The sequence below is a fragment of the Cynoglossus semilaevis genome, chromosome 1 (assembly GCF_000523025.1).
Source record: "Cynoglossus semilaevis isolate Cse_v1.0 chromosome 1, Cse_v1.0, whole genome shotgun sequence".
Lineage (NCBI taxonomy): Eukaryota > Metazoa > Chordata > Actinopteri > Pleuronectiformes > Cynoglossidae > Cynoglossus > Cynoglossus semilaevis.
In genome coordinates, this window is record NC_024307.1 from 28066233 (window position 1) to 28066941 (window position 709).

A 709-nucleotide genomic window follows, 5' to 3' on the forward strand; every position below is an offset into this window, starting at 1 on the left:
TCAGTGATTTTAGCTCACAGACCAAAGTCCACAGAGAAAATCTGTGATTTCAGCTCACAGAGACTAAGCTGTAACACACACTTTATCTCCAGTTGATTTTCTTGTGAAAATGGTGTTAAATTCTTCTTCTGCAGTCATGTACTCTGTGGTTCAACTCCACCAGTTGGACAAATGAAGGTGTGTATGCGGTCCAAATGATGATGGAGGACTTCCCCAGACATTCTTTGACACCTTCAGGCACCATCACCTTGTTGGAAGACAATGGGAAACTGACAACAATTAGTACAGACATCCCCATCAGCAAAGTACCCATACTCTTTGTCTTCAGAGGTTAGTTTAGATCTAACCGTGACTCATGTTTGTCAGTTTACGACTCCACAGTGTCTGAACTTTGGCTTTTGTCTTTCCCTTCCGCTCCAGTGGATCCTGCTGTTCCATCCTGCACGGAAGGACTGTTTTTACCCACATTCTTGCCTCCAACCCCAGGCCACAGAGCTCACCTCTACGCCCCTGTCAACAAGACTCTGGAGATTAGCATCAAGGCTGAAGCTAATATATCCATGTACGTACAAAGAAACCCAACAACCTGATGTCCACTTTACACTGAGATGCTCCTTGTGTCTATGTCCAACACAGGATCTCTGAGCTTCTCTTCAGTGGACCACATTACCTGAACCAGACCACGGTGGCAACCGGTCACTACCTGCTC